At 46.7% G+C, this 9,184-nt stretch overlaps 1 non-coding gene across 1 annotated transcript; it reads left to right on the top strand.

Annotated features, from left to right (window-relative positions):
* Positions 1–663: 663 nt before the first annotated feature.
* On the top strand, positions 664–737 carry TRNAI-AAU (transfer RNA isoleucine (anticodon AAU)). The gene has a single exon. It is a non-coding gene; the product is annotated as a tRNA-Ile (tRNA).
* The last annotated feature ends 8,447 nt before the right edge of the window (positions 738–9,184 follow it).

Raw genomic sequence — 9,184 nt, forward strand, 5'->3', positions numbered from 1 at the left:
GTCCAAGAGAAGGGTTTGAGTATGCATCTTCATTCCTTCACACCTTGTGATGTAACGAGACGAATTTTCCAGGAACCAGCCCAGGAGAAACAGGGTGTATGTGGATTGTGGAGCCACCACCGATTCAGGAACCTGGAAAAATAGCATTAATGAACATAGATTGGTACGTAATAGATGAGGATATGAAAGCATTTGGGGCCAATCCATTGGACTGTCAATGATCTGGACAGTAGACGTGACTTGGGTGATTTATGGCTGGTGAGGTGAGGCCAAGAAGAGATGTTTATACCACCCCCATATATATGGCCATTGGTGTCGGTACTTTGATAGGTTCCAACCAGCAGAAACAAAGACAAACTGATGATCCTTCTCGCAAGGGAGGTGCTGCACCCTGTAGTGGCAAATGCAGTAGATGACAACTTCTTTACAACTAACGCTTGAGATCTTGACAAAACAATGTGTTGTAGGACAGCTAATCAATGTGTCCAAAAACTTAACGTGCACCGTCTAAGGTCTGAGGATCTGCTCTGCTGGTTCCTTTATAGACATGATTTCCAATAGGAATGCACATTCGGTTGTGTACTTGTGTAAGCGTAAAGTATGCATTATTTTGCTTACTAAATATTTCATTATTTACAATATATACCGAACGCTATTCCGTCAGGCCTATTAGCTCAGTTGGTTAGAGCGTCGTGCTAATAACGCGAAGGTCGCAGGTTCGAGACCTGCATGGGCCATTTTCTTTTAAGAGGTTTTTATTTTATTTTATTTTATTTTTTTGGTGAGAAGAGGAAGGAGGAGGTTAGTGGAATTCGGATTTGGTTGTCATAGAGCGCATCTCACACCTACCTCATATCAAGTTACGGCTGTGTGCATTGAGATTTGAGAATATCCTTTGAAGGACAATATACAAGTAATACAAGTGATAGAGCACAATTTGTAAGCTCCTAGCTGGAAAACTATTTGGACACTAGTGGTGTAGTGAGTTGGACCAAGCTGTAAGACAAAGGATGAGAGAATCTGGCAATGTCGCTCCGATGCTTAAGTTAGTATTGCACTCTGGTTGCGAGCTGAAAGCTTGAATGCAAGTAAGCTAGTGAGCAAGTAATTATGCGTACTTGAGTCTTGGGGGTTGATGTCCTTATATAGTTGGGTTGTCGTGGGTTGATGTCCTTATATAGTTGGGTTGCCGTAGGGACCCATTCCGCTTTGGGAGGGTAACGTACCAGTTAATAAGGTTTATTGTTTCCCTCTGATTCGGGCAGGGTAAGGATAAAGCCTACAGTTACGCGACGTGATCCCGAGAAGTTCGAAGACAACCGGCAAGCTTCTAGGTTCAGTTATGTAGCACCTCGACATACGTGGGTACCGAGGTGCTCTGGCTCGAAGTGACCGAGCACCCGAGGTCCCCCAATCAGCTGACGTGGCACCACATATTGATTTGGTGTTTGGCTGGTAGGTCGCATCCACGTGTCCTTTAATTATTAGGTCTGGCTCTCGATCCGGTGCGGGGAGTTCATGATGAGCCCAGGTCGACTTGGCACGACTTCTAGGCGGTTCAGAGGGTGGCTCTTCGGTCGGACCTTCATGATTCGCTTGGCTCGACCAAGGAATACCCTAGACCGTATACTGGGTACGTGCGGACACCACACCGTTTATAAACTCCACGGATGTCAAGATGTGCGCTCAACCAATTTCGACCTCAGGTGGCGTGCAACCAGTTTTCTTGGGAGCCATTGGATCATGTAGATCTCGACTGTTGAGTCCCAGTCGTGGTGGCTATAAATAAGGGCTAGAGGGGCCCACTTTTCTCGCCATATATTGTGTGCTCGAGTTTGCTAAGGTTGCGCTTTAGTCTTCCAGGTCAGTGTTAGTTGCCTTTGCGTTCGAGGTCGTTTCGCTTCCTTCGATCTTCTTGGTGAGTTCATCTTTCCTTGTTTCTATTTCCTATTGTCTTTTTCCTCTAGTTCAATATGTCTAGCGTTAGTGTAAATAGTCTTTTTGATGAGAGCGAAGAATCCACCGGGGCCAAGGTGGGCACCTTGATCCATGTTGAGGAGTTCGGTCCTACCAGGGCAAATGCTTCAGTTGAGGGTCCGAACTTTACTTTGGATATGGCAAACGCGTCAGGGCAAAACCGCGGGGTGTACGAATAAGGGGCATCCACCTCACGCCCTAGCCGGAAGCCAGATCGCTTCGGCCCTTCCACTATGAAGGCCGAACGGTTGTAGTCTTTAGCCTCCCACTATAGGTTTCCTGAGAACCACGTGTACAACATCCCCTTAGGCTAGTACCCTTGGGATCACGCCCCAGATGAGATCGCTGTTTACGAGGAACAGCTCGTAACTGGACCCCGTTTTTCACTTCACCCTCTCATTGTCGACATGCTTAAATTCTTTAATGTCACCATAGACCAGCTTCACCTGAACTCCATCCAATCTATTGTTGACATCTCCCTATTCCACGAGTACAATAGACCTCTAACTCTTGAGGTGTTTAGCTCGCTTTGTGCCATCAAAAAGAACTCGGCATGCGTCTTTAAGGACGAGAAGCGCAAATATTACATCTCTCCTTGACCTGGGTATAAAGTCTTGCATGGCTTCCCGAATAAAGTGTCGGCTTGAAAAAGGCGGTACTTCGTAGTCTCTGTAGCCGGGGGGTGGTCATTCCCAACAAACTGGAGAATGACTATTACTAACCTCGGAGTCCAATTGAATAGTGAAACTTCGGTGATAAATCCAATCTTGGGTTGATCTTAACTTGCAGCTGAAGGACTTCTTGTTCGAAGAGAAGCTCATGAAAGCTGGTACACACACATGTATTCTCTTCTTCACATTTCATCTTTAACTTTGCAACTAACTTGTTCGTTACTTGTTGTAGGAGCCATGGCTGACACCCCTGCTATAGAGCTCTTCAACAACATGAAAAGGGGGAATAAGAGGAGGGCCTCGAAGGAGTCTTGTCCCCAAGAGGTTGCCACCATGTCTGACGATGACACTGCCGCCACCGAGCACTCTATTGTCGTTGAGCACCCAGAACCTCCTGTCATCGACTTGGTCGAGGAAGACCAAGGTAGGGCTTCTCCGCATCACTTGCCCGAGGTGGCCTCAGCGCCCAAGCCCCAGTCCACTTAGGCAGGGGATGGTTCCCCCCAAGCGTGTCAGAGTATAATGAACCCGAAGCATGGTCTCCTCAAGAGCAAGGATGTAGTCTTCACTAAGAAGGTCATGGAATGGGTTGAGCTACCGTTGGGTCAGCTTGGGGCAAAAGCGGCCAATCACTGCATGGTGGTACGTAATCTGGTCCTTAGGCGGTGCCTTTAGTCATTCTTTCTTTTTACTTAACTTTTATTTCTTTCTTGATAGGTGAACTCCGCAATTCATTCCTTGTTTTCCAATCCGAGATGCACCTTAAGTGGGCTCTACAAGCTGAGGAGCAGGCTCAATAAGCTGAAGAATCCTTCAAGAGCATTTAGTGCAAACTGGACTTAACTCGTGGTGAAATTCATAAGCTAGGGAAGGATGCACAAGCTCAAAAGGAGCTGATCGTGCTTCTGAGGGAAGAGAAAAAGAAGCTCAAGGAGGAGAGGGAGGCTCTCGAGAAGGAGAAGGAGAACCTCGAAGCACTAGTGAAGGAGTGCACAGAGATCTTCGATGACACGACCAAGGATGCCAAGGTCCAAGCTGTCGAGGAGTATAAGTCTTCAGAGGAGCAATGCAAATTACTGATCGAGACTGGCACAGCGGCCTATCGCAAGGGCTTTAAGCTTAGCAGGTGGCTGACACAGCATGAGTTCCCCAAGCTTGACCTCAGCGCTATCACCACGTCTAGAGTCACTAAGGAGATGGCCGGGGAGATTGCCAAGGACCCGGACTCCGAGGAGGAAAGTGACGATGACCTCCTCGGTGAAGAGACAACGGAGGAGGGAGACAAAGATGTTGTTGCCGAGGATTGTATGGAGACCAACCAGCCTGTTGGAGTTATTGTTGGGGACGAGGAGCCCCATGTCAACTGATGTTTATCTGCCTCTTTTCTTGGACCCCCCTTACATATATGATGTCCCAAGCGTTCGAGCTTGGCTGAGTAGATGTAACTTTTTTTTTTGCATGTACTTTGAACTCCTTTTCATTAATACAATGGAGTAGTTTCAAAAATCTTTGTTGTGCAAAATTTTTCTAAGTATGGATTATTCCCGAAGTGTCAAGCTGATGAGCTAAGCCCAAGTAGGAATAACCCAATCTCAATGTACGCCGAAGTGAACAGAGACACTGTAGGTTATATGCTCAACCTGTTGTGCATGAGCTATTATTTTATTTGCCTATGCCGAAGCAACTGGGTTCTTGGTTGCCTATGCCGAAGAGACTAGGTCTTAAATTGCCCTTGCCAAAGAAGCAACTAGGTCTTAGCATGACTATGCTGAGGAGGCAACTAGGACTTATCTGCCCATGCCGAAGAGGCAACTAGGACTTATCCGAGGTCTTTTGTTAACTCAACACCATAGTCCTTAGTCTCTAGGAGCGACTTACAATCATCTCTCCAACTCGATGTCCTTTTGACTAGCTCGGTGGTCTTGTGGACTTAGTAAATTTTTTGGTCGTATTGAAGTTGCGAGCTCATAGATAATACCTCCTCAGGTTGTTATCGTTCCAAACTCGAGGTACTTGTTTTCCCTTCCATAGTCTCGAGCTCATATGTGCCCTCTCCAAACACTCGTCTCACCCAATATGGACCCTCCTAGTTCGGTCTGAGCTTACCTACGCCGAGCTCAAGTGCCATTACCTTGCGGAGCACCAGGTCACCAACTCGAAACTGTCATCTTCTGACTTGAGAATTATAGTACTGAGCTACTTGCTGCTAGTAGGCCGCAATCCGAATATAGGCCAGGTCGCGTACTTCTTCAATGAGGTCCAAGTTGGTTCAAAGCTCGTCATCATTCCCCTCTTCGTCGTCACTTCAGCCTATCCGTTCGCCTATGGGTGTGCCACCGAAGTGAAGTTTTGCTAAATCCCCATCTCGGCACCCCAGTTCTGGAACTTAATGTCTTCGAAATGCTTTCCATTGTTTGAGATCAGCACCTTGGATAGTCCAAAATGGCACACAATGTTCTTCTAGAAGAAGTTCTGCATGTTTTGAGCTGTAATATTCACCAATGGCTCAGCCTCTACCCACTTTGTGAAGTAGTCCACCACTATGACCAAGAATTTCCTTTGCCCGAATTCCAGCGGAAATGGTTCGAGGATGTCAATCCCCCACTGGACGAAGGGCCACGGGTTGGTCAGGTACTTCAAATCAGCAGTAGATTGATGGAGGATGTTGGCGTGCCTCTGACATTTGTCGCATTTATTGACGAGCTCAAGTGTGTCTGCCTTCATGGTAGGTGAGTAGTAGCCCTGTCTTAGTGCTCTTTGGACAAGCGCTCTACCCCCCAAGTGTCCTCCGCATAGTCCTTCATGAATGTCGTGAAGTACTAATTCAGCTTCTGAAGGTCGTAAGCAACGTAGGTAGGGGAGCGTAAAGGACCTCCTGTACAGCCATCCGTCGATAAGAACATACCGAGCTGATTGACACTCTACCCTCAAAGCTGCATTGTGTTCTACTGGTAGGGTCCCATTGAATAGATAATTAACGAGCCGGTCAATCCAGCTCGATTTTGCTTGCAACACAGGAGTGACCTCTTCTGCCCCACTGAGAATGTTGGGTTGAGGTAGGTCTTCTATGTATACAGTCCGCATTATGTTGTCGCTAGTGCTTGCTAATCGTGACAAGGCGTTGGCCACAGCATTCTCGGACCTCGGTATTTGCTTGATGAACCATGAATGGAAGCACGGTAGGGTTTCCCTGACCTTGGAGAGGTAAGCTGCCATGGTTGAATCACGAGTTTCGTAGTCACCATTGACTTGGTTTACTACCAGCTGAGAGTCGCTACACACAACGAGGTGTTTTACACTCATTTCCTTTGCTAGACTTAGCCCGACAATCAGTGCCTCGTACTCTACTTCATTGTTCAATGCCTCGAATCCGAATCAGAGAGCATATTCTAGCTTCACCTCGCTCGGGCCGTACAGTATCATTCCAACACCACTTCCTCACTAGTTAGATGAGCTATCTACGTGGAGGATCTAGGATTCCTCATCCCAAGTTGGTCCTACCCTAACTAGGATAGGTGCCGCGCTGGTTGATGCCTCTGACATGTTAGCGAGCTCAATCAGCTAGGGGCCAGTGTGCTGAACGTACATTCTGCTACGAAGTCCACCAAGACTTGGGCTTTGATTGTTGGGTGTGGCTTGAACTGGATGTCATATTCGCTCAACTCGATGGACCACTTCCTCAACCTACCCGACACCTTAGGCTTAAGCAAAATGTGCCTTAGAGGTCTATTGGTGAGGACGACAATGGTATGGGCTTGGAAGTACGGACGTAGTTTCCGAGCTGCTACTACTAGCACATATGCTAACTTCTCAATGTGGGGATACCTGGTCTTTGCATCCTACAAAACTTTACTTACGTAGTAAACAGGTCGTTGGACCCGGTCTACTTATCTGATTAGTACCGAGCTGACCACCTCATCACTCGCGGAGAGGTACAACTTCAGCTTGTCACCTTCCTCAGGTTGGGTCAAAACCGGTGCGGTACTTAGGTACTTTTTTAGCTCATCAAACACGAGTTGGCATTCTTCGGTCCATACAAAGCCTTTGTTCTTTTTTATTGGTTTAAAGAAGGGTAGGCACCAGCCCACCGATTTAGACATAAAAACAGTTTAGGGTGGCTACTTGGCCTCTTAGTGTCTGGACCTCTTTTGTCTTCTAATATGGCCTTAATTTTATCAGGGTTGGTTTCAATGTCACATCAGTTCACTATATAACCAAAGAATTTGCCCAACGTGACCCTAAAGACACACTTGTTCAGGTTGAGCTTCATGTTAAATTTTCTTAGAATTTGAAAAACAGAATTTAAATCATCAACTAAAGAGTCTGAAAATTGGGTCTTCATGATCATGTCATCAACATAACATTCAATCTTATTACCGATCGACGGTTCAAAAATTTTGTTTGCAAGTCGTTGGAAAGTTGCTTCAGTGTTTTTTAAACCAAAGGGCATGACTTTGTAATAGTACAAACCTAGCTTAGTTACAAAAGCGGTCTTGTCCTGGTCGGCTATGCCCATCCTAATCTAGTTGTAGCCGGAGTAGGCATCCATAAATCTTAGAAACTCGTGCCCTAAGGTTGTGTCTACCAGGCGGTCTATCTTGGGAAGGGGGAAACAATCCTTCGGGCAAGCTCTATTTAGGTCGGTATAGTCGACAGACATGCATCACTTTCCATTGGCCTTCTTCACCAGCACGGAGTTAGCCACCCAGCTCGGGTAATGAACCTCCTTGACGAAGTCTACGGCGGGGAGTTTCCTGACCTCCTCATCGGCACCCACCACCGCTCTGGGGCAAGGTTGTGTTTTCTTTGTCTAACTGGCCTAACTAAAGGATCCACATTTAACTTATGAATATCACACTAGGGTCGATGCCAGGCATTTCTACCGTGGACTAAGCGAAAACATCTAAATTATTAAGTAAAAAAGCTTACTAGTTGTGTTCGGAGTGGTTCGCTTATTAGAGCACCGATCTGGAGGGTCTTGGTCGGCTCAGTTTTGGAAATTGGTATATGGACTGTCTCCTCCATCAGGGCAGCTTGCTCCTCGATGTAGTCTGCTGGTTGCTCTAGCTTGACATCATCCACCAACTTCGCCTTACCTTTCAGTGCAGCCACGTAGCACTTGTGAGACTCGAGTTGATTGCCTCGTATGACCCCTACTCCATAATATGTCGGGAACTTCATCACCAAGTAGTATGTTGATATTATTGCACGTAAGACGTACTAGATGGGTTGACCTACGATCGCGTTGTAAGGGGATGAAGTCGCAACCACTAAGTATGCTCGAATCTTATTATGTTTGGCTACGTCCCTAGCTCTACTAGTACTGTGACCTGGCCAAGGGGTTTGACTTCTTCACTGCTGAACCCCACCAAGGGTGTATCTACTGGTTTCAAGTCGCTTTGATCGGGAGACCCATAAGGCAGTCAGCAGGATAGTGAACTGCCCAATAGTCACTGAAGGGCCTTAAGGGAGTGATGCTGGGCGGTCCTGCCCCCTAGTGACGCTCATGTCGATGCCCTTTCCGGTGTTGCTTGGAGATGCCATTGAGAGAGAGTAAGGTGATGGATGAGGTGTAAGGTTGAACTTTCTATCGGTTCCCACAAACGATGCCAATTGATGGAACGCGATATAGAAGCTCCTAGTTGGAAGATTACCTGGACACTAGTCACGTAGCGAGCTAGACCAAGCTGCAAGACAAAGGATCAGAGAACCTGGGGTGGCCAATCCAGCGAGGTCGCTCCGATGCTTAAGTTAGTATTGTACTCTGGTTGCGAGTTGAAAGCTTGAATGCAAGTAAGCTAGTGAGCAAGTAATCGTGCATACTTGAGTCTTGGGGGTTGATGCCCTTATATAGTTGGGTTGTCGTGGGTCTCGCGAAACGCTCTCGAAATCCTCGGCCCGCAACGTAGGAACCCGTTCCGCTTTGGAAGGAGGGTAATGTACCAGCTAATAAGGCTTATCGTTTCCCTCCGATTTGGGCAAAGTGAGAACAAGGCCTACAGTTACGCGACATGATCCCGAGAAGTTCAAAAACAACTGGCAAGTTTCTAGGTTCGGTTATGTGGCACATCGGCGTACGTGGGTACCGAGGTGCTCCGACTCCAAAGTGAATGAACACCCAAAGTCCCCCAATCAGCTGACATGGCACCACATGCTGATTTATCGTCTGGCTAGCAGGCCACATCTATATGTCCTTTACTTATTAGGTCGGGCCAAATCACCAATCATTAACAAGCATAGCAGATATTCCCCATGTAAGGTTGGTGCTCGGAGATACTGTTATTTACATTTTTCTGAAAGGGATTCCTTTTGCCAATTTGTTACGTTCTTTTCTATGTGAAGGCTGCGCACAAGTTCATTTGGATATCTACATACCCACTCAGATTAGGCATAGTTGAACATTTATTAAATTCACATTCCCCAAGCCTGGGGCAGCAGATTATAATTTAAACTTCTTTAGAATGAAGTGGGATTTGAGATTTAGATGACTTATTTTGTCTTACAAGCATATAATCTCTTGTATCGTTTTTTTGAAC

This window comes from Nelumbo nucifera, chromosome 1 (assembly GCF_055504915.1).
Source record: "Nelumbo nucifera cultivar China Antique chromosome 1, China Antique-T2T, whole genome shotgun sequence".
Classification (NCBI taxonomy): Eukaryota; Viridiplantae; Streptophyta; class Magnoliopsida; order Proteales; family Nelumbonaceae; genus Nelumbo; species Nelumbo nucifera.